Source organism: Podarcis erhardii, assembly GCF_964252035.2.
Source record: "Podarcis erhardii genome assembly, chromosome: 2".
In the NCBI taxonomy this organism is placed as follows: Eukaryota; Metazoa; Chordata; class Lepidosauria; order Squamata; family Lacertidae; genus Podarcis; species Podarcis erhardii.
In genome coordinates this window covers 1534326-1558230 of record NC_138498.1, presented here as the reverse complement: position 1 = coordinate 1558230, position 23905 = coordinate 1534326, and the positions used below count along the sequence as shown (strand labels likewise).

The following is a 23905-nucleotide window of genomic DNA, read 5'->3' as shown; positions in this document are numbered from 1 at the left end:
ATGCAATTGGATCTGTGTATGGACTCCTGCTCTGTTTCCTCGTGTTCCATATGTCCACTAGAAGTGAATTTATTGAGAAGGAGAACTTTGAAGCTTCTTATGCAATATTCAGGTGGACTGAAATTCTCTCCCAGAGTATTTAGGATGGGTTTTTTGTGTGTATTTTCTTTGTTGATTTGTTCTTCATAGCTCATGCAGCAAACATGGGACTTTAGTGAGAATTACAAGGAAAAAATAAGGTAACTCCCTACCCCAATGAGCTTACGGTATAAAATGTTGACAGTCAGCAGGGGGGGACCAAAGGATTAGGCGAGCATATAACAGAAAGAAGAGGGGAATGGAAGAGGCAAGGTTAACAAGGCATGAATGAAGAAGTATAGATAATGCCATGTGCCAGTCGGGGGGTGGGAATCTCTCTGTAGAAACGGTGTGCCAAGAAAATCCAAGTTTTGCAACAAATATATTTGCAGGATGAGAACTTAGGAAGCAGCATCTCATCCCGTAGTGTCTGCTCTGGGTCCCAGGCAGAGAGGGATTTTCTCCACTCCTTGCTCCCTGGTCTATCTGCCGCCTACATCAGGGGCAGGGTGTACAACAGGGTGCTCTCCAGATGTTACTGGACTGCAGCTCCTTCATCCCTGGCCACGGGCTGAGCTGATGGGGAGTGGAGTCCAACCACATCTAGAGGGCCACAAGTTTCCCATGCCCCTGGAGATGCCAGGGATTGAACCTGGGACCCCCTGCCTGCAGAATATGTGCTTTCCCACTGAGCTGCAGCCTCTTCCATCTGATACAGCTGCGACAAGGAAGCTGGTGCTGATGGCACTGGGGGTTGGAAGTGGTATATCAGTTTTCTAAGGAGCATGTAAGTGCTACTGCGGCTGGGGACAGGGAGAGATGGGCAAGTCCTTTCTCCTGGCGAGAGGAGCTCTTTTTCGCCACTTAGCAGCTAAGCAGGGCTTCTTTGCAATTGCCTCACTGTCTCCTGCTCTCACTCACAAGCCGGTAAGGGAGACAGAATGGGCTTTCTGAGCTGGCTGCACACAGCCTTGTTCACAAACCGCCCACAAGAGTCTAACAGTAGCTGACAAGTGACTGTGGGTCATGGATACAGTTTGGCAGAAGCAGCAAGAGTACAGTAGCGAGGGCAAAACAAATGGGCGATGTGGTTCTACATTGAAGAAGTGTGTTAAGGCCTCTGCTGGAGCCCCGCTCTGCATCTCTCCAGGTGGCTGCTTTGCAAAAGGGGGGGGGTGAGCTTAGGCAGGAGGAAGTTTAATCTGTAGTAGTTAAGTAGATTTGAGTGAGTAAGTGAGTGAGTGAGTGAGTGAGGAGATCTGTGGTTCAAATCTCATGTTCACCATAATCTCACTGTGTAGCAATAAATAAAATATCCCTCTCTCCCCTCCATCTACATTATGGGGGCAATCTTGACCTAACTTTCAGGGTTGTTGTAAGGATTCCAGATACATTTGCTTAAAGTGTTTTGAACACTTGAAATGTGCAATATAAATGCCTGTTCATTTTTTTAAAAAACGGTGTATGTATATGTGAACTAACAGCATCTCTGTGTAGATTTAATGCTAAGCTTGTATCTTGGGAAGTACACCTTTTAAAATGGCAGGTGCCATCCAAATTGCAAGCCTAGAATATCTATTTTGGGTGGTACAGACTGCAGGCTTTTGCGTTTACTTGCCTCTGCCTGTAGCACATACCACAGGGCAGAACTACTGCCATGAGTTGAAGGCTAGAGGAATCTGTTATGCACTGCATACACATCCAGCTTCTTCAGAAATGTCTGCAGTCCTGAAACTGGCATGAGTCCAGCTGAGATGCTTAAGCAAACACTTATTGCCTGTGTCAGTATGATCTCCACAGATCAATCAACCCTCAGAATCCTAGGCTAGTTGCATTCTTAGTGGTAATAGTTAGGACAGAGTCTATTCTACTTGTTCATTTCAAAGCAGGGGGATCTAGTAACCATTTAACAGTCAGCGTGGAAGGAAAGGAGAGTTCTTGTATCTGTGAATGAGGAGCTGCCCTCCCTGGCCATAGTCTTGGTAGACTAACATTTCTGCTTTGATTTCAGGTTATTGGCTGCTGTTAATTACCCCTTCCCCATTCTCTTTCTTAAGTTTTTTTGTTGAATGCGTTAAGCATCCTGGGCAGGGTTGTGCAAGCACATAATTTGGCAATGTGAACTGAATTCAGCATCTCTAGAATCATTGTTTTTATATTGTAAAAAAACCCAGACACAAGTTGTTGGAAATATATGTAAACAATTTTTGATGGGATTGCTCAAGCTAGAGAGGAGGCTGGGTGAGATTTCCAATGGTCAGAAGGCAGCACTGCTGCCCCATGCTTAAATCCTTGCTTTTCCCAGTGACTAAATAGGAAAGCACATTCAAATATGTGAGAGTTGCATAGCATATGCAGGTAATAGAAACAACTGGTGCTGATTTCCATTACACTCAGTGCTGACTGTTTTATGCAACATGCACACATACATTGATGCTGTTTCCCCTCATCGTCATCTGCTACCTGTTGCACTGAGAACAACGCTGAGCCAAGGGAGCTGATTCTGCTGGACAGTGAACCGCAATGGCATTGTTTGGCAAGCCTGCTTAATCTCCACTGTGGGATCCTCCGGCTCATCAGTCAAAGTGGAATTGGTGTAATACATCAGTAGATAATAGAAAGGACAGTGCAGGGTTCTTTAAAAACCTAGGAGTGACAGACAGTAAGCTGTCATTCCTGACATATGTATTTGATGACTGTGCATGATATTAATTTTATCTGTCATAGCAATAAATGAATGATACTGCTCAGTGCATCAGATCTGTATTTCTTAAGTGATCATTATTATGAGATATTGTTTTTCCAAGTAGATAAGCTATCTTTAGAGTTAAGGATGTCTGGTGCATAGATTTATGCATGTTGGCTCTGATACATCTATGCGCGGGCAGGCAGGCAGGCAAGCAGATACACATCGATACCAATAAAAAACAAGTTCCCATCCAATTCTCATTTGACAGGGGTCATCATAACTGCATCAAAAGGAGAAAGGAAAGAAAAGGAGAAAGGAACTTGGCAAGGCTGCTTTGTCTGTGTGTTGGCAGGAAATTGCTTGCAAAGGGAATTCATTGGCTTGAGCAGTATTAAGATCAGAATGGCCCATCAAGAACATCCAGTGTGACAATTCAGCTGGAAAGGGCATTGAATTCTGACCAAGTCTTACTGAGGAACCTTCTTAGAACTTTAAAATGGTGGTAAAGACCTTGGGGGAGGTGGAATGTTCCAGGAGACCCCATGGAGACCCAGATTATACTTCCGGACCCCCAATTAGCTCAGATCTGTTTGTTTGTTTGTTTGTTTGTTTGTTTGTTTGTTTGTTTGTTTGTTTGTTTTTACTGTGGACCTCCAACAAGTGCCCCACAAGACACTTATTATATTCCTTTCAGCAGCTGTTAAACTGGAAATATCCACCATTAGAGCCATATATTCTTTTTTCTCCAGACTTTGAGCTACCATTTTGGTCTTACCATCTCCATAAGCATTGATTTTTAATAATGGGAGACTTCCTGGTGTTTTGTCAGCATCCTTCCCATTTATTATACTAGACAGTTTGTGTACATGGATGTCTCAAGTGTCACCTACCAATTTGCCTTACATGTGAGAATTTGTTTATGGGTTATTTATCCCTAGTGTTTGCATTTATACCTGAGTGTTTTTATACTCCTTTTGAAATGAAATAAAAATAGTTTACAAAATAATAATAATGCATGGTATTGACTTCTCTAAGTGACTGGTTCCCAGAGTGGGCCATGAGCTCTTCTGGAGTGTTGATTGGCAGAAAGAATACTAACCCATTTGAAATTGGTACAAGCAATGAAATAGGCATAATACAATGTGTGCCTACTTTTGGGGGGAGGAGGTCCCTAGAGCAGTATATCCTTCACTAAATATAAATTCTGCACTGAGAGAGGCAGTATTATATAGCCTGCGTAACTTTTGCAAATTAACAGTGAAATTCTGTGGATGTGTACTTTGAAAAAGTGACTCCTTCTGTATTCCCAAGAAAGTGAGCATGGGATTGCAGGCTCAGATAATCTTTCTTTCCTCTTCATGGAGAGAGGGGCAAGGAGCAATGAAGGACATCCGAGCCACACCATCTGACTGCTGGCACTCCTACGTGACTCCCAATCTGCCTTCTGTAGTTTCATAAGGTCTATTTCACATGCTTTCATAGAGACCTACCAGGTCAAACTTTTTATCCCATCTAGCCTAATAGGTCCCCAGTGTCATTGGTAGGTCTTTCCCACCACCTGCACCACAATTTAATAAGGATGTTGACAAGCTGGAACATGTGCAGAGGAGGGTAACCAAGATGACCAAGGGTCTGGGAACCAAGACTTATGAGGAGCACTTGACAGAGCTGGGTATGTTTAGCTTAGAAAAGCCTTATGAGGAACAGTTGAAGGAGCTTGGTATGTTTACCCTGGACAGGAGGACACTGACAGGAGATATGATAGCCATCTTCAAGGGCTGTCACATGGAAGGAGGAATAAGCTTGTTTTCTCATGCTCTGGAGGGTAGGACTCAAAACAATGGCTTCAAGTTACAAGAAAGAAGACTCCTACTAAACATCAGGAAGTAAGAGCTGTTTGACAGTGGAACAGTCTCCCTTGGTAGGTTTTAGATTCTCATTCCTTGGAGGTTTTTAAGCAGAGGTTGGTTGGCCATCTGACATGGAGGCTTTAGCTGAGATTCCTGCTTTGTAGAGGGTCAGATTAGATAACCCTTGGGGGGTCCCTTCCAATTCTACAATTCTATGATAACTCCCAATATCCCTTGGCTGGGGCTGATGGGAGTTATGTTCATGTGGAAAATGAACATAATATTTTTTTAAAAAAAATATTATTCATTTTATAACACAAATAAAAAACACAGACAGAAAAGACAAACAATATGAACAAATTCTTGTCATATCCTTATTTTTCTAAACATTGTTAGTTGGCTTCCCCAAGTCCCACCTATCTGATTTTCATTTTACTTCATCTTTAGCAGTTTACATATATCATAACTTCTAACCATTTTTTTTAATCATTCTTAAAATAACTTCACATTTTATCACTTACAAATAATACTATTTTAAAATACCCTATCTTCTACTTCTAACCCTACTTCTAACCAGTCTTCTTCCACCGTCTCTTTTCTCTGGTCTCGGAGTCTCCTGGTCAGTTCAGCAAGTTCTGTATAGTCCATCATCTTCATCTGCCATTCTTCGATCTTGTTTCTTCCAATTCTTTGCTAACAATATTCTCACAGCTGTTGTGGCATACAGAAAAAAGTAACATCCTTTTGGGGGATTTCATCCCCCACTATACCAAGTAAAAAGGCTTCTGGTTTTTTACTAAATGTGTTTTCCAACACTTTTTTCAATTCATTATAAATCCTTTCCCAGAAGCCTTTTACCTTGGGGCACATCCACCACATGTGGTAAAAGGTTCCTTCTTTTTCTCTACATTTCCAGCATTTATTATCATGAGCATGATACATTTTTGCTAATTTCACTGGTGTTAAATACCATCTGTACATCATTTTCATCAATTTTTCTCTTAATACATTACAAGCTGTAAATTTGATTCCCTTTTTCCACAATTTCTGGAATGAACATAATATTTTATGGGTAAAAGTCCTGGAATGAACATAATATTTTAGCTGCAGTTCATTCATTTTCAGCTTTGTATTCTTGTTATAATAATGTGCACCTAGACATTCTGTTGTTGCACCCATAGCTGAGGTGTCATTTAGCGCCTAGCTTTCATATCTCAGTTTTTAACACTGGTGCTGAGGATGGGTATTCCATCCTCTAGTAGCCAGCTAGGTTTCTATACTGGGCAGGGAGGAGGGATAGAGTACTCTAGCCCACTCACTCACCTGCATGCAAATCCTTATTGCACATGGCGGCTACCAGGCAAATGCTTAAATATCACACTGTGTCTTGTGGTTTGCAAAGCTGAGTAAATAGACATGTTCAAAGTGCTTGGTGCATAGGTTTCCCCATTCTGCTTTTAGGGGTTGACAGCTGTTAACAGCTGTGGAGTGAAAAGGTCCTGAAATGTGGTTCTGTAATTATTCAACTTGCCCAGAATCTCCTGATAAATCTGTTCCTGGGTTTAACCTAACAGGTACAGGTTTATAAGCTTCCAGTGTTAACGATGCAAATACATCACTCAGTCAGTGATCTGATATTGATGTGCAAAATTCTATCAAGTAATCAACAACCCAGGCCTGGCCACATTTTTTTTAAAGGTATCTTATTCCTAATTAGATTCTCACCACCACCACTCTCCTTGTTACTGCTGCAGGATTAAAAGACTTAATTCTATAATGCTCACTGGCACCCAAGCCCTCTGTTAATGTGCAGTTGAAATGACTTGGCACACTCTGTACCCATTCAGAATGTAAAGTGATCTAGCATGAACTGAAGGGAATTCCCTCACCTAATGATTTTCAGCAGTGTAGATGGAATGACTTCATTCATACAAGGCACCCAACCTTAATATCTCTGCATTCTTAATATGACTTTAATGTGCAGTGGTAACAGGTTTAATAACATCCTTAATTGGGCTTATAGAATAATCATGTCTGTTTCTGCAGGGCTGAGAATCCATTTAAAGTACAGGTGAACCCAGTGTTCTTTAAAATAAGATTTCCACCCTGAATTAGGGAGTTGTGTGCCCTGAACAAGCACAGCTGCCCAACTAATACACTGGTTTGTTATGCAGATACTTCTAAATTAAATCATAGGTGTCCACCTTCAAAAGCAAAATTTAAGTGGAACTGACTATTGGCTCAAACTCATATTTGCCATATAAGGAAAGCAATCTATTATTCCCATTTTATAGATGGGAAGTCAAGGCTGAAGGAGAGCAATTTACTTCATTTTTCTTCCTTTCTGTTGCTCGGTCTCTGCCTTGTCTTTTTCAGTTCACATTTTCTCTGCCTCTGGCTTCTCTCCCCCTCCCCCCATTTTTTTTCTTCCCCTGCATTTTTTAAAAAAGGATAGTGATTCTGTCACTATTGCAGAGCACAACCCAGATGGAAGTGCTGAACACCCAGTGCAGTGGTGGCTGAGCTGAGATCTGAAGTAGCATTGAAATGGAATTGTGGCAGAATATAAAGTTTTATAGATTTCCTACAAATGCAAGTGCCAAATCTATTTGGGGTCTTTATAAGCTATTGAATCTTGTAACATCTCAGACTGATGGGCAAAATCCAGCAGAACTCAAAACCTTTAAGTTGTGAGACACCTCCTCCCCCACAAAAAACTAGGGGCTGCTGCATTGCCTGCCAAACTGCCTATACCCCACCAAACCCACTTTCTGGCCCCATGCCAACCCCCGTTCCCTCACATTCCTTAAACCCCCCATCCTTGTGTACCTGTCACCCCCACCTTGTTGCCAAACTGCCAGTCCCCAGGAGCTCAGGACATGACCCAAACCAGCACCTCTTGCCCTGGTGCTGGGAGCTGCGTGGATGCGAGGGGTGGGGTGTGATAGGACAAGGGCTCAACACAAGTGAACAACACAAGCAACGCTGACACCAAACTACATACATTAAGCATAATAGAAACACCGCCACCCGACCCCACCCCCATCCATCCTCCCTCTCCCCACCCCCCCTTTCTTTTTTCTTTCTGTTTTCTTCTCCCCCTAATGCCTCAACAAATGAAACGGATTTGTAAAAATGTTACATGGAAGAAGAAGGAAAAAAAAAATACGAGGCACACACTTCTGTAAAACAAGAAAATCCTTAATAAAAAAAAAAAAAACAGAGAGGTGTAAGGGAGGTGGGGAGACGTTACTCTGTGAAGCACCTCCCCTCCTTTAAGAAAGATTGGGGAGAGAGGTGAGCTGCAGGAGGAGAGGGAGGGGTGATCTGAAAGGGGCTAAGAGAGTGGGGGGGGGGTCAGCTGTGGTTTCAGGGCAGTTGAGAAAGGGTTCTGTGGGTAGGTGGAGTTAGTGAGTGGGGTGACCAGGGGCAGCAGCCCCTAGTAATAATCATTAAAATTCTTGTGGAACCATGTCCAAGGGCCTGTAAATGAATAGTTATTAGTCACTTTTCAGGATTGACATTGGCTATTTGAGTGGAGATTTGCTTTGTCCTGTCCTGATTTAATTCTGTTTGGTTTGAGTGTGGTTTGAATCTGTTTCAACATTCTTTCCTTTTGGGGCTGCTGCTTTGTTTTGGAATAGTAACCGTTTGCATTTGGGAATAGATGGCAGCCCAGGCTATTACCATATGTAAGCTGTTGTGTGTTCTTCTGGAAGAAGAGCTGGATACAAGTGTAGCCACTAAATAATAAATTGTGATTTTCAGAAGAGCAATTTTGCTATAGGGCACTCTGCTCTGCCATAATACATGTTGTGTCGCCTTGTTCTCAGGCCCACCTCGCTTTCCACTCCCCATTTAATTTAAGATTCGTTGTGCAGCTGCATTCAGACTGTATTATCCAGCAGTGTGTCCAATAAATCCCTTTTTCCCTCCAAAGCGAAACATGAAGTTAAAGCCAGTCTCTGCAAAAACAACATCTTGCCCTGGCCTTATAAGAAGAGATCAGGTCGTTTGTCTTTGCCTGGCTGTATGCAACGGATGACTCTGCTCTTGGTTTTCATAATTAATAATTATGAATTACCCATGGCACTTCGGTGGAGAAGCACCAGCATATGGGGTGAATAAATCAGTGGGTGAATGTCAAAAAGGTGGAATAGCTCTCTCACACACACATCCCTCTCGATTTTCCCATGCTGAAGGAAACCAACCAAAAGGCAATGCAGCCCAATGGGACTCAATGGAAACATAATTGGCCCATTCCTGGCTATGAATTTTGCATGGGAAACACAGCAGACATTGTCGGGCTAAATCAGACATGTGCTCCATCTAGCTAGACTTTCTCACAACAGAGGGTTCTCTGGGAAGGGATGTGACAGACCCAGGGATCCCGCCTAATTCTACAGCAAAATAAAATCCATGGCCTGGATCCAGCTCTGGTCATGCTTCACTGCAGGAGGTGAGCTGCAGCCACAGTTTCTGCTGAGTTCAGAGGGAGACTAGAAGAGTCTTGTGTTCCTCATTGACACTTGGATATGCCTGTAGGGGTCCCTTGCTTGACCAGGGCAAAAAGCTCTACTGATGGATAGGTGGAAGTTCCCCCTCTTCTCCTGTTGAACTTGGAAGCGCTTAATTAAAAAACAAAATAAGTGTTTATAGGACAAGCGCTGGTCATCCAAATTAATTGGGTCCCAATCAGTGACACATTTAAAGACTCAGGGCTCCTCCTGAAGACATAATTGCAGCCTCTGTCCCTCCCAACCAGGCCAGGTCCTTCATCACCGCCATCTCCAGTGCAGGAGGGGGGAGGCATTCTGGTCAGCTTGGGGGTGCGGGTGCGGGGAAACATCTCAGTCTCATGGTGCTCTGAATGGTTGCATCAGGAATGCAATGGCACCCTAGAGACCTTAATGTTACCATGCGTCAACCAGCACAGATCCGGCTTTAGCCTGTCTCCCTTCTATCTCTGCAGGGTATGGCAAGGTCTGACACCCCTGTCTTCTTTCAGAGTATGCAACCTTCACATGGTCTCAGAAATGGGGCTGAAAACAAACAAAGGAGCTTCCACATATCCAATAAGATCCATGCTGGGAGAAGACACACTTGATAGAATCTTAATCAGCAGACTCTCTTATCTATGAGATGATCTGAAAAATGTCTGTCTGCTTTCAAAGGCCAGACTGCTATTTCTCCCCATATTCTGCTGCTGATTGAGATGCTCTGATGTTTCAGAAGCGCTTCATTTGTCCAGGGAGTGGCATCAGTAACAGGATGCTGTAAAGCACTGCTGATTTTTGTATGGGAAGGGAGATGTTAGTTTGAATGGGTTCAAATAGCCACTTTCAGAAAAACAGCAGAGCTGTGTCACTGGGCCCACACCTAGCCACTGAGCCTGCTGCCTCCCCACAGTCTATCCACATCCAGCTGAACATGCACATGTGCTCCATGTAGTCTGGAGAGCTGCATGGCAAGATCCCAATCACATGGAGCTGAATGCAAGCAAGCCAGCGCTCCTGCAAACATCCTGCTCAACATTCATGCTTTGAGGTGGGCAGGGTCTGTGATGCACAAGGTGTCAGTAGTGGTTCCAGTGGCAGGACCCCACTCCCTGTTCCCCATCCGTATTTTGTACATATGGATTACTTTCAAAAGGGCTAACCTTACCCAGGCTCCAGAGACAGGATGTATCCAGATCAGGTCAGGGCACCAGTTGTGGGGAAAGAGATGACTGCAAAGAGCACTTTGGAAGCTGGGGGAGCGAAAGAACAGAGAAGCCTAGAGTCAGGCTGACTGGGAGGTGGTAGACTGTGAGCAAGTGCAGAATCTGGAAAATCAATGCTTTCACTTCAAGCAATCAGCACCCGCCAATGCATATTTAGGTCTGATCCATTTCTAGATGGGTTACTGCACAGGAAGCACATGAATGACACTTTGCCTTCCAGGATGGAGGAGAGGTTGCATAGAAATGTAAGGAAAAACAACAACCATCTTGGAAATGTGTGAGCAGAATTAAAATGCTTGTAAACTAAAGAAGTGGTCAGTGGATAGCACAGCCCCACAGCCCCCATTCCTCTATTTCTCCCCCTCTCTCCTGTGATTATAAGCTCTCAAGGACTACAGTCCACTTTGTGCTGGCTGAAGTATGATGTCTAGCAATTCTGATGAGACAACCCAGACACCAAAGGGGGGTTTCATGTGAGTTCCTTGACTGTTGTTGGGAATGAAGAGAACAGGACTCTGGTTGCATTGAACTTGTGATCTCACTCGTCTTAGGTTTTGATGAGGTACAAAGAAAGAATCCGTTGGATGATCTGAGCCAGTGCTTCTTGCTTTGGGGAAAGCGAAGTTCTGCTACACAGTGGGAGGGAAAGTTCAATCAGTGTCTTTTGCTCTCCTTTAACATAGCCCTGCATTGGAAAAGAGAAGGGATCGACAACAAAATGTTGCAACATTGAGTGCTCCTGTTCAGAATCCCAGGCACTTCATTCCATTTCCCACCCACTAGTTTCAAATTCCCCTTCCCAATAGCCAGACGGCATTGCATGGCCACTGGGCATGCTCAGTGCTCATTGGTCCATTTTGGGGTTTGCCTATTAGATTCCCCTCAAAGATTTTATGTACTCCTGCAAAGCTAAAGGCCCATCCAGCCTGCTGATACGTCCCTTATAGCAGTGGCCCATCTAGTACTATTCTCACAGTTGCCACCCCAATGCTATTATTTTTATTTTTTTATTACATTAATATCCTACCAATGAACTCAAGGCGGTGTCCATAGTTCTCCCGCTGCCCATTCCTATACTCACAACAATCCTGTGAGGTAGGTTAGGCTGAGAGACGGTGAGTGGCCCAAGATTACTCAGTGCGCTTCATGGCCAAGTGGGGATTTGAACTCAGGTACCCCAGGTTCTTGCCCAACACACTAACCACTACACCGCATGTATTGGCTGGCAGTGGCTGTCCTGTTCTCCTAGCGGAAGGGGGTCTTTCCATGATGCTTTTTACCTGGAGATGCCAGGGGTTGAACCTTTTGCATATATATATATATATATATATATATGCTGTGCTGTGCTGTGCTGTGCTGTGCTGTGCTGTGCTGTGCTGTGCTGTGCTGTGCTGTGCTTTTCTACTACTGAGCTGTGCTTTCCTCAAGGGTGAAAGACTGTTGATACTAGAAATTCAGAAGTATTGAGTGGACCTATCAGAGTGGGGAAATTCTCTTGTCATGGTTAGATCCTGCCCAGGGCCTTTGGATGGAGAAGCCACTGCACCACATCTCATGGGGCAGAGTTGTGCCTCAGCAAGCCCCACCCATCCTCAGCATGTGCCACCTTCATGACACACTAACATGACATCACAGTATATGTGGGTGGAGCTAGAGCTGGGTTGCCATGGCGTAGCCTCCACTTTGAATGGCTGCTGCCCAGCCTTCCTCATAGGCGACATTCCTTCTGAATGTGGAGGCTGAAGATTGGACCAGTCTTTCACAATGCTCTTCTTGCCATACCACCGATTCTGAAATGCACACACTGTTTCCATGACACTGTTGACATGAGGAGTGTGGATTTATGGCTGACACAATAATGTAAGCAGCTGGTAGCCTATAAAAGTATCCTATTCCCCACTACTCCATCCCTCATAGATTCCTTTTGGCATTTGAAATTGTTCCAGAGAAGCATATGGTGATGGAAATTAGGATAAACACAGCTCCTTGATCTCCTGCCTTTCTCTCTCCAGTTGCCAATCTCATGCCAGCACTTTTCTTGTTATAACTTAGTTGGCTTTTGACAGGCCATGCCAACTCCAAGGTTTCTCCATCTACTGGCTGCATCTTCCATGTCAAGGTTGAGGGAAATGACACAAATTGCTGGTTTGTGGATTGTGGAAGGGGGTCCTGAAAGGAGCAACCTATGCTGGGTGTATCGCTGCTGCAGCTTACCTTGCCTCAGAGTTGTCTGTGATACTGAAATTGATGGGAGCTCCACAAGATAGCTAACCATGGATGATTGTATCCTTGGACTGATTGATTGGTGATGGCAAAGTTTAAACAGCATGGCTGCAAGTTAAAGACATGCCAGTGGCGTAGCGTGGGGGGTGCACTGGGGGCCGGCCGCACCGGGCGCAACATCTGGGGGTTAGGGTTAGGGGGCGCAAATCCACGAGTTAGGGGGCGCGTTAGGGGGCGCAAATCCACGGGTTAGGGGGCGCAAATTACTTGCCTTGCCCCGGGGGGTGACAACCCACGCTACGCCACTGAGACACGCTGTGACGCCGGCTGTGACTGTTTTGGTTCTGGTGTATTACTTACCCGAATTTATTTATGGCTGTGTGATCTCAGAACCACTGGCAGTCATCTTTGAGAATTCCTGGAGAACAGGCGAAGTCCCGGCAGACTGGAGGAGGGCAAATGTTGTCCCTATTTTCAAAAAGGGGAAAAGAGAAGACCCAAATAATTACCGCCCAGTCAGTCTGACATCAATACCAGGGAAGATTCTGGAGCAGATCATTAAGCAAACAGTCTGTGAGCACCTAGAAAGAAATGCTGTGATCACCAATAGTCAGCATGGATTTCTGAAAAATAAGTCGTGTCAGACTAAACTGAAACAAAAAAGGCTTTTATGGGTATGTTTGTAGCAAAAGGAAGAACAAAGAAACAGTGGGGTCACTCAGAGGAGAAGATGGTGAAATGCAAACAGGGGACACAGAAAGGGCTCCTCAATGCCTTCTTTGCCTCAGTCTTCTCCGATAAAGAAAACAATGCCCGACCTGAAGAATTTGGAGCAAATGATTCAGCAGAGGAAACACAGCCCAGAATAACTAAGGAGATAGTACAAGAATACTTGGCTAGTTTAGATGTATTCAAGTCTCCAGGGCCAGATGAACTGCATCCAAGAGTATTAAAAGAACTGGCAGATGTGATCTCAGAACCACTGGCAGTCATCTTTGAGAATTCCTGGAGAACAGGCGAAGTCCCGGCAGACTGGAGGAGGGCAAATGTTGTCCCTATTTTCAAAAAGGGGAAAAGAGAGGACCCAAATAATTACCGCCCAGTCAGTCTGACATCAATACCAGGGAAGATTCTGGAGCAGATCATTAAGCAAACAGTCTGTGAGCACCTAGAAAGGAATACTGTGATCACCAATAGTCAGCATGGATTTCTGAAAAATAAGTCGTGTCAGACTAAACTGAAACAAAAAAGGCTTTTATGGGTATGTTTGTAGCAAAAGGAAGAACAAAGAAGACGTGGGGTCACTCAGAGGAGAAGATGGTGAAATGCAAACAGGGGACACAGAAAGGGCTGAACTCCTCAATGCCTTCTTTGCCTCGGTCTTCTCCCATAAAGAAAACAATGCCCGACCTGAAGAATTTGGAGCAAATGATTCAGCAGAGGAAACACAGCCCAGAATAACTAAGGAGATAGTACAAGAATACTTGGCTAGTTTAGATGTATTCAAGTCTCCAGGGCCAGATGAACTGTATCCAAGAGTATTAAAAGAACTGGCAGATGTGATCTCAGAACCACTAGCAGTCATCTTTGAGAATTCCTGGAGAACTGGCGAAGTCCCGGCAGACTGGAGGAGGGCAAATGTTGTCACTATTTTCAAAAGGGGGAAAGAGAGGACCCAAATAATTACCGCCCAGTCAGTCTGACATCAATACCAGGGAAGATTCTGGAGCAGATCATTAAGCAAACAGTCTGTGAGCACCTAGAAAGAAATGCTGTGATCACCAATAGTCAGCATGGATTTCTGAAAAATAAGTCATGTCAGACTAACCTGATCTCGTTTTTTGACAGAATTACTAGCCTGGTAGATGAAGGGAACGCAGTGGATGTAGCCTACCTTGATTTCAGCAAGGCATTTGACAAGGTGCCCCATGATATTCTTGTAAAGAAGCTGGTAAAATGTGGACTTGACTATGCTACCACTCAGTGGATTTGTAACTGGCTGACTGACCGAACCCAAAGGGTGCTCATCAATGGTTCCTCTTCATCCTGGAGAAGAATGACTAGTGGGGTGCCACAGGGTTCTGTCTTGGGCCCGGTCTTATTCAACATCTTTATCAACGACTTGGATGATGGACTCAAGGGCATCCTGATCAAATTTGCAGATGACACCAAACTGGGAGGGGTGGCTAACACCCCAGAGGACAGGATCACACTTCAAAACGACCTTGACAGATTAGAGAACTGGGCCAAAACAAACAAGATGAATTTTAATAGGGAGAAATGTAAAGTATTGCACTTGGGCAAAAAAAATGAGAGGCACAAATACAAGATGGGTGACACCTGGCTTGAGAGCAGTACATGTGAAAAGGATCTAGGAGTCTTGGTTGACCACAAACTTGACATGAGCCAACAGTGTGACGCGGCAGCTAAAAAAGCCAATGCAATTATGGGCTGCATCAATAGGAGTATTGCATCTAGATCAAGGGAAGTAATAGTGCCACTGTATTCTGCTCTGGTCAGACCTCACCTGGAGTACTGTGTCCAGTTCTGGGCACCACAGTTCAAGAAAGACACTGACAAACTGGAACGTGTCCAGAGGAGGGCAACCAAAATGGTCAAAGGCCTGGAAACGATGCCTTATGAAGAACGGCTAAGGGAGCTGGGCATGTTTAGCCTGGAGAAGAGGAGGTTAAGGGGTGATATGATAGCCATGTTCAAATATATAAAAGGATGTCACATAGAGGAGTTAGAAAGGTTGTTTTCTGCTGCTCCAGAGAAGCGGACACGGAGCAATGGTTCCAAACTACAAGAAAGAAGATTCCAGCTAAACATTAGGAAGAACTTCCTGACAGTAAGAGCTGTTCGACAGTGGAATTTGCTGCCAAGGAGTGTGGTGGAGTCTCCTTCTTTGGAGGTCTTTAAGCAGAGGCTTGACAACCATATGTCAGGAGTGCTCTGATGGTGTTTCCTGCTTGGCAGGGGGGTTGGACTCGATGGCCCTTGTGGTCTCTTCCAACTCTATGATTCTATGATTCTATGATTCTATGATTTGATGGTGGTGTTATTGGTGGTGACTAGTTTGGTTCAGGGCACAGGGCACAATTGTTCTTTAGGCTCTTTTGGTTTTGATGTTTTTATTAAAACTACACACTTTTTAGATAAACATTTCCATTTCAATGTGTATCACTGGCCTAATAATTGGAACATATGTCTCGGAATAAACAGCACTGATACATGCGCTGGAATCTAATGGTTTTGATGCGTTACTGAATAGGGCACAATTTATCATGTTTGTTAAGGCTATTTTGTTTCTGGTGTGTTACTGCAATACAGGGGTACCTTGGGTTACATATCCTTCAGGATACAGACTCTGCTAACCCAGAAATAGTGCTTCAGGTTAAGAACTTTGCTTCAGGTTGAGAACAGAAATCGTGCTCCGGCGGCGCAGCAGCAGGAGGAGGCCCCATTAGCTAAAGTGGTGCTTCAGGTTAAGAACAGTTTTAGGTTAAGAACGGACCTCCAGAACGATTAAGTACGTAACCAGGGGTACCACTGTAGAGAAAAACTTCTTTCTTTCTTAAATTAGCTTACTAGTAATGAGTGGTTAACTTTTGATAATTCAGCAGCTAACTAATTTTGCAGTTCCTCCCAGGACCTGAATAAGCAGCTTATGCTGATATTGTGCAGTTTAAAATTTTTAAGATAATTGATCAACCAAAGTAGCTTATCACTTGACAGCCACAATTGCATGTGAACTTCAGTGCAGAACTGCACATATTATGTAAACGTACTTCCTCATTCTGGCATAAATGTAGAGTGGAGGAGGCATCAGTCAGTGGGGTGGTGGGGTGGGGTGGGCTCTTAATCCACTCTGTACCCTAAAATTTCCCCTTGTTGAATGCCCTCCTTGTCTGTTTCCCACCCCAATTCCTTGTTTCTGGGGTCCTATTTCTAGTCTTGTGAACCTAACAGTGAATTTTTTGGGGGGTGAGGGGTAGCTTGTAGGAAAGTATGGGAAGAGTACATCACCCCTCCCTGCTGCCAGTCTTCCCTGCAGCTGCCCCCCAACCCCTTGTTAGCCCTGAAAACCTGGGCATGCCTGCTTCATATGAAGTTCTGTCCTGAATCATTTGTAGTTGACGCTTCTGAGAATGTGATTTGTGTAGCTTATCAATATTATTAATGTAAAACAGTGGAGAGAAAGTGGGGGGGGGGGGAGAGAAGCGATTGGGAGTTTGATTCAAAGTTTTTCTTTGCTCATAACCGGTTGCCCTCAGGCCATTTGTGGTTTATGTGCCAGAAAAGATTTGAGTGTATGAAACTGCTAACTTCTCCTACAAAAGCATTTAAAAAATGCCACAAGGGAAATTTGAGGGCTTGCACCTTTTGAAAGCAACTATGTTTTACTAGCAAAGGAATTTGCCTTCCAAGAGATTTTTGCCCTTATACTTCAGAGCCAAGCTGGAATCATCAGAGGCCCCCCCTTCCCTCTGTGTGTGTTAGAAGCAATGATTATAGATAAGCCAGTGTTTGTTCTTGTGACTTTCGCATGTAAAGGAGAGAGAAATCTGATTTGGGAATTTGACTATATGCCAGTTTGCAGGGGTGGAAAGAAAATGTTTTCAATTCTTCCACACCAGAAGGAAATTCTGATGAGCCAGCAAGTGCCTATGTACTTGGGTGCCCACAATAAAATATATAACATTAATTCCAGTAACTGTTACAACAGAAGAAAGTGGCCATTTGGAACTCTTTCCTTGTACAGATTAGATGCCTCACTTTGATTATACATCACTCGATCACTCCATATTTGGGCCTGGTCACCACATGTAGCAGAATGAGTTGCAAGAGACCTGAAGCGGTAGAATGGACTGTCCATTCAGCTGCCACATATTATTGAGCAAACAAACACAGAAACCTCCCTGCAAGCAGAAAACCAGCAGAGCAAGGAGATTGCTGGACTGTGCTTGCTATTTACTTTCAGGGATATATTTTTTTATAGTGGAAATCTGCTTACCTGCAGTTGGAATGAATACATAGTCCACTCTCTTGCCTCGGGTTTCTGCCTTCTCATTCAATTAACTTGGGAGGTAAGCAACAGCTGAATGTGTGAACTGGCTCCATTGTGCATGCTGTTAAGAGCTAGGACGGCCAATTCACATCAAATGAGGGTGATGTATGGCTAGAGGTTTCTCAGCAGCATCCTGGAGAGAGAGCGGCAGCTAATCACCTCGATTTACACTGATCTTTGTTGCAAATTTACTGAAACAGGTTGATTTTCCCAGAGCTTTTATCCTGGAGGGGTAAAGAATGTTACAGATAGGTAGCCGTGTTGGTCTGCCATAGTCAAAACAAAACAAATTCCTTCCAGTAGCACCTTAAAGACCAACTAAGTCAGTTCTTGGTATGAGCTTTCGTGTGCATGCACACTTCTTCAGATACTGTCAGGGGTTCAGGGAGAGAGACGCAGAGTGAGGGGGAAGGATTCCAGACTGACGAGGAAGAGGATGACAATGACCCAAGATTGTCCATGAGTCCGTCCAGTGAATCGGAGGACTCCCAAAAGGGAGCCCCTCTGGTCAAGCCAAGGGAAGCTAGAGGGGGAAGCAGTCAGGAGCAGGGAAACGAAGGGGGAACCCCCAGTGGGAGTTGGAGAGCGAGACCGGCTGCTCCGCTGGAACGGAGTGAGGGGGGAGGAGTGACCAGTGTGTCAGAAGGAGCAGAACAGGAAGCAGAGAGGGGAAGGAGATCAGGGCAAAACGTCCTGCCGGAAGGGGAGGAAAGTAGTATCGAGGGCAGTGTAACTGTCGAAAGGAAGGACAGGAGCAACGTACGCGCGCCAAGTTCAAAATGGGAGGCGCGCGGAAATGAAGAGAGTCCTGGGGAGGAGCCTGGTCCCAAAGCCCGAAGGAGGGGGGAGGAGGCGGCAGAGGATTCAGCCTCTGGAGAGTCCCGAAGGGAGAGAACACAGGGGGGCAGAAAGACCCTGCGGAAAAGGAAAGAGAGAAAGAGGTGGACCAGTACAAGCCTCTTAAACTGGTGTCGAGGCGGGAGTGACTCAGAGGGGACTTCGGCGGTCTAAGTGTAACAGACGTAGAGTCACGGACCTCGGATGTAAAGCTAATAATGTTCTTCAATAAAAGCTTTTGTACATAAGCTGCAGTGGACTTTGGTCTCTTGTGAGCTGGGACCACGGGTGACTCTGACAGATACGCTTCTTCGTGTGCATGCACACTTCTTCAGATGAAATGGAAGTCCATTGTATCTGAAGAAGTGTGCATGCACACGAAAGCTCATACCAAGAACTGACTTAGTTGGTCTTTAAGGTGCTACTGGAAGGAATTTGTTTTGTTTTGGGTAAAGAATGTGTTAGTCGTAATCCAGAGGTGGGCAAACGTGTCCAGCTTTGGAGGTTGCATTCTCTTCTGGGCAACCTTCCAAGGGCCACATGACAGTGGTGGGCGGGGTCAGAGGCAAAAGGGGGTGGAGCAATGGATGTAAATGACCTTTGTACAGGAGGCTTGTTCCTGGACACACTCACACAAATCTCTCTCTCACCCATGCAGGCAATGAGGAGCCGCCCAAGGACGCATTGCAGCCTGGGCAAAAACTCGCAGGGTGTGACGCATGGCCAGGGTGGGGTTTGGCCTGGGAATAGTTCCAAGAACCAGGGAGAGGAACTTTGATGAGTTCCTCATCAATGATTTAATGCAGTGAAGGTGCTTCTAGATTGGCTTCGCCAGTCAGCACATGTGAACATTGACCTCCTCCTCTGGCCGGAGTAAAAAACCAAAAAGATTATTCTTTCCCCCTCAGCACCCTTCCTTCCTGTCCCATGTTACTGTCATAAGAGCATGGATCTATCTTGTCCAGCATCCTGTTCTTACAGGGGCCAACCAGAGGAATCACAGATTCAAAGAATTTTAGACTTGGAAGGGACCCCAGGGGTCATCTAGACCGACCCCCTGTGATGCAGGAATCTCAGCTAAAGCATCCATGACGGGTGCCCATCCGACCTCTGCTTACAAACCTCCAAAGGAGAATCTACAACCTCCCCTGGGAGACTGTGTCACTGTCTAACAGCTCTTACTGTCAGAAAGTTCTTCCTGATGTTTAGTCAGAATCTCCTTTTTTGTAACTTGAAACCATTGGTTTCAATCCTACCCTCCAGAGCAAGAAAAAAATTAAGCTTATTCACTCTTCCATGGGACAGCCTTTGAGATATTGGAAGATAGCTATCATAACTCCTCTCAGTCTCCTCCTGTCCAGGATAAACATACCCAGCTCCTTCAACTCTTCCTTATCAGGCTTGCTTTCCATACCTTTGAACATCTTGGTTCCCCTCTTCTGTACCTGTTCCAGCTTGTCAACATGATCTGTCTAAAACTGTGGTGCCCAGAATTGGATGCAGTTCTCCAGGTGGGATCTGATCAAGGCAGAATACAACAGGACTACTACTTGATGCAGCTGAGAATAGCATTGACATTGTGGAGGATGAAATTAATGGACTATGCAGAACTAGATAAACTAACAGGAAGGATTCAAAATCTGAGTGACCAGAAATTCACAGAAGACTGGTGTAAATTTACAGACTATTTGAAAAGCAAATGTGATGATCAGACTACATTTGTAGGTTTGCAAGAAGTTTTGTGAGGGGAATTATTGGAACTATTGCAAAAATTGATAAAGGGGAGGTTGGTTAGTTATGATAATTAAAGGCAATATGAATTTAAGAAATGCACAAGAAGTAGTTAAAACGGTGGATCATCAGAGGTGCTGATGGAAGTCCAAAAAAAGATTGTATAAGTGGTGAAGTTTTGTGGTATGTATTATAATTTATATGTTAAAATTAATAGAAATTATTATAAAAAAAGAATAGCATTGACATTTTTTGCTGCTGCATCACACTGTTGACACATTTTAAGCTTTTGGTTCACCAAGACCCCTAGATCCTTTTCACATGTATTGCTAGTAAGCCAGGTGTCCCCCGCCTTATATTTGTGCATCTGGTTCTTCCTACCTAAGTGCAGAACCTGACATTTGTCCCCCTGTAATTTGTTTCAACTGGTGTTGATGCCTCTCAACAGAGATGGTACAAGGCCACTGTGTCACTGAGTTGCGCTGGTACCTGGTATCTATGCTGCCCTGCACAGGGCACAGACCAGATCCTGCCCTCAACCTTGCAAATATTTACATTTCATGAATTCCCCAAGCAGTGTGATATTCTGCATGTTAAGTTTCATGTAATGTGTGTCATGTTCTCAACACAGTCAAAAGGATTTTAAAGAAATGAACTGCTGCCTGTATTTCAGCTATCCCACAAACAGTTCCACTGAAAGAGACTAGGGCGTCCTCTTCCATTGCAGACTGTGCTCTCTCATGTACTTATGTTGTTGCAGGTCTCCTCTATTCTGTGACCAGTGAGATGTTCCTGGGGTGCAGCGCTCACCCAGATTTTGTTTCCATTTGGAAACAGAGCCCTGGATATTTCTTGGCAGTTGTTTTTCCTTTTTATACTTGGGTTTGCTTACAGTTATACAAGCTGAGCTTAGGCAAAGGTGCAGTCTCCAGATGTTGCTGGACTACAACTCACAAATCACCTGTGACCATTGGCTGTGCTGGCTGGGGCTGTCTAGGCCCTGTTGTTCATAGAATCACTGGATGAGAAGGTCCCCTGCAGGTCATCCAGTCCACCCCACAACTTTTTTTTTTTAAAAAAATAATTTTTATTAATTTTACAACATAAACAAAAAACAAACAAACATAACGCGACTTCCCCAAACCTCCCCTTCACTGCATCCTTATTTTAAAATTTTTTAGCAATCCTTCATCCCTTTTTATATTTAATTCTCTTTAGAGCTTTTTTCTAAATTTCAATTTTTACAGCTGTAATTCTTTATATCTAATCCCTTGACATCTTAACATTCCGAAATTTTGCAACAATTTTTAAGATAGATTTTGAATTTTTTCCAGTCTTCTTCCACTGTCTCTCTCTTCTGGTCACGGATTCTGCCGGTCATCTCTGCCAGTCCCATAAATTCAGTCACCTTGGTCTGCCATTCTTCCAGAGTAGGTACTTCTTTAGTCTTCCAATACTTCGCCAAAAGAATTCTTGCTGCTGTTGTTGCGTACATAAAGAATGTTCTATCTTTCTTTGGAATCGTTTGGCCCACCATGCCCAAGAGAAAAGCCTCTGGTTTCTTTATAAATGTCCACTTAAGGATTTTCTTAATTTCATTATAGATCATTTCCCAGTAGGCCTTAATCTTCGGGCAGGTCCACCAAAGATGATAAAAAGTTCCTTCGCATTCATTACACTTCCAACAATTGTTATTGGGCAAGTGATATATCTTTGCAAGCTTGACTGGGGTCATGTACCACCTATAGATCATTTTCATTATATTCTCTTTCAAGGCACTACATGCCGTAAATTTAATACCTGTGGTCCATAACTGCTCCCAGTCAGCAAACATAATATCATGACCAACATCTTGTGCCCACTTAATCATAGCTGATTTAACCGTTTCATCCTGTGTGTTCCATTTTAGCAGCAAATTATACATTCTAGACAGATTCTTAGTATTGGGTTCTAGCAATTCTGTTTCTAACTTTGACCTCTCCTTCTGAAATCCTAGTTTCCTGTCCTGCTTAAAGGTTTCATTAATCTGGTAATAATGTAACCAGTCTCGGACTTTAGGTTTCAATTTCTCAAAACTCTGTAGTTTCAGGTTTTCACCATCATATTCTATAATTTCACAATATTTTGGCCAATCTGAGTCCATATTGATATTTTACCGCCTTAGCTTCCATTGGTGACAACCACCCCACCCCACAACTTTTAGCTCACCAAGGATCTCAAAGTAGCACATATGGAGGTGTAGCTCCCAATCCTCATATCAAATCTGGCTGGGCTGAGAAGTGGTGACTGGTGTGCCGGGGGCAACAAAATAAGCTTCCTGGCCAAGTTGGGATTTGAAGCTGGCTCTCCCTGGTAAAAGTAATACTCCAGCTATGACACCATCCCAGATTCCCAGACCTTGCTGTTTCCTTTCCAAGGAATGTGGGCATTTTTGCTGCATCCTCCATAATTGATAAGCTCCAAGCTCTGAAAAGCAAGGGATGGAATCTGCACATCTTGTGGTGTCAAAAGAGAGTCTGGCCAGGGAGGGGGAGCAGGCAGGGGAGAGCTTTCACAACAAAGGCAATATTTCCTGCCTCCGCCGACGTGCCTGGGAGAACAGCGAGAACACACTGCCAGCTTTTGACAAACGTCCCTTCTGCTGAGTGTCCGTGCTCCTGCAGCAAAATCAACATTTGGCATTAGCATATGTGAAAATAAATGGACTGGGTTTTTTTAAAAAAAGAAAAAAAAGTATGGTCTTGTTTGCAGCATTTTTTTCATAGAGAAAAGGGCTGCAATGGTTTTGGCTGTCGTAGAATTCCAAAAATTAATATTTTCTCGCAATGCATTTTGCCATTATGGAGTAGAGGTTGGACAACCATTGGTTGCCAAATACCAGCGGTGGATGGGGCTAGCCAGCCCAACCCCCTCCACTATGACTTTAAAATGTGAGGGGTGGGTGGGTGTGAACCCCTTGTGCCTAGGGGTAGGGCTGTGCTCAGCCCCCCTGATCTAGGGGCTGATATGGCAACCACAGAGCAACCACAAGCCAGCTTGGATCATTATGGGGCCAATCCATATCTGGCCCCAAACAGAACTGCCCCATGTTTAATGAGGGCTTTAAACCCCAATTAAACATGCAGTGAGGAGAGGAGGGAGGAGGGTAGGATAGAGAGGTCTCTGTGAGTGAGTGTGTGTAGAGACGAGTCTACTGGACAAAGGGTACATTTGCATTCCCTGGTCTGCCCACTTTTGCCTCTGGCCCCACAAAGCAGTGACATGTGGCCTCTGGGAGGTTGCCCAGTAGGGACTGTGGTCCTTGGGCTGAACAAGATTCCCCCATGTCAGGCATCAGCAGTCCTGAGCCGGAGGGACCAGGGACTCCGCATAAGGCAGCTTTCTATGTTCCCTATTTCCTGTATCACAGTTGTTTTACAGTGAAGATGGTTCATACAATGATGGATTGGATGTTGTCCCTGCATGCCTGAACCAGTCCAAGGAAGACGATGACGTCTGTGCTCAGGAGATTTATGTGATGCAACTGAATCTCTGGGAGTAATTTTTATCTTCTTAAGGCAGCCTTGAGAAGTGAGGATTCAGATCTGGTGTGTGTGTGACTCCTCCAAACCCACCCTCTCTGCAACTACAACAAGAACGTTACTTTGGGAAAGTCTGCCATGGATTGCCTGTGTGACAACTACTTAGGGACAAATTTACAGCTA

At 44.4% G+C, this 23905-nt stretch overlaps 1 protein-coding gene and 1 long non-coding RNA gene across 6 annotated transcripts in view; one reads left to right on the top strand and one right to left on the bottom strand.

The window, feature by feature from the left end:
• Positions 1 to 23905, top strand: part of OLFM2 (olfactomedin 2) — a 217498-nt gene that overhangs the window by 108874 nt on the left and 84719 nt on the right. The window contains exon 1 of one of the 4 annotated variants that reach the window (XM_081851765.1): positions 12013 to 12199. The exons of the other annotated variants lie outside the window; for them this stretch is intronic. The gene's annotated coding sequence lies outside the window, so the exon portion shown is untranslated. Of the gene's footprint in view, positions 1 to 12012; positions 12200 to 23905 lie in introns of those variants that run through there. 4 annotated transcript variants of the gene reach the window in all.
• On the bottom strand, positions 10216 to 11670 carry LOC309336272. Of its 2 annotated transcripts, XR_014153967.1 has the most exons (3): positions 11620 to 11670; positions 10882 to 11024; positions 10216 to 10366 (listed from the first exon to the last, which is right to left on the bottom strand). It is a non-coding gene; the product is annotated as an uncharacterized lncRNA (long non-coding RNA). The 2 variants fall into 2 exon arrangements; XR_014153968.1 differs by lacking the exon at positions 10216 to 10366 and having other exon boundaries at positions 10859 to 11024.